The following is a 922-nucleotide window of genomic DNA, read 5'->3' on the forward strand; positions in this document are numbered from 1 at the left end:
AAAAATAATCCAGTCGATCCAAATACTGAAAATGTCCCACCTCCGATTATCCCAGTTCTTCCTGCTCGACCAGCTACTAGACCTATTCGTGAGGTGGAAATCCCACTCATGAACCATGTGATGAACAGTATTTGTAAGCCCGAACTAGGCAGTCTATTTGAATTAAAATAGAATATGGTGCAATTGTTGAATTCAGTGGGGCAATTCCATGGACTTTTACATGAAGACCGACAGTAGCACACACCAACCTTCCTGGAAATAAGTGATACTTATATTCTAGAAGGGGTGAGTTCTGATTATGTCAGATTGACACTTTTTTCTTTTTCCTTAATGGGGGAAGCAAAAAGGTGGTTACACACTGAACCACCACTCTCTATCACTTCATGGGAAGAACTAGCTCGGAAGTTCCTTATCTACTTCTTTCCATTAGAGAAGACTGTATATTTGAAAAGTAAGATCTTGAGTTTCAAACAGAAAAAAAGGAGAGAATCTCTACCAAGCTTGGGAGAGATTTAAGGGTATGCTCAGAAATTGCGCTCATAATCATCAGTCCAATGATGTTGTTGTTCATACTTTTATTCAGGGATCGGAGCCAAATAAGAAGAGTCTTTTGGATTCAGCAGCAGGTGGACAAGCTCTTGAAAAGAATTATGAAGAATTGTACACACTGTTGAATCGGATTTCACAAGGGAATCCTGACTGGCATACTGATTCGAGGAGTACTCCTAGGAAGGTTGCAGGGGTATTGGAGGTTGACCAATTTACTGCATTACAAGCATATATTACAGCAATTCAAAATTGTATGACTACTCAGCTTAATAACATAAAGTTGGGGGTTACACAAATGCAACTATAGCTAATACAGTCCAACAGGCAAATTCTTGGTGTGAGGTTTGTGGAAGTGGTGAGCATGCAATAGATG

The 922-nt window shown here is 39.7% G+C and overlaps 1 non-coding gene across 1 annotated transcript; it reads right to left on the reverse strand.

Moving 5' to 3' along the window:
* Positions 1 to 441: 441 nt before the first annotated feature.
* Positions 442 to 549, reverse strand: LOC124891803. Its single transcript, XR_007049890.1, has one exon. It is a non-coding gene; the product is annotated as a small nucleolar RNA R71 (small nucleolar RNA).
* Positions 550 to 922: the final 373 nt, after the last annotated feature.

The sequence above is a fragment of the Capsicum annuum genome, chromosome 1 (assembly GCF_002878395.1).
Source record: "Capsicum annuum cultivar UCD-10X-F1 chromosome 1, UCD10Xv1.1, whole genome shotgun sequence".
NCBI classification, from domain to species: domain Eukaryota; kingdom Viridiplantae; phylum Streptophyta; class Magnoliopsida; order Solanales; family Solanaceae; genus Capsicum; species Capsicum annuum.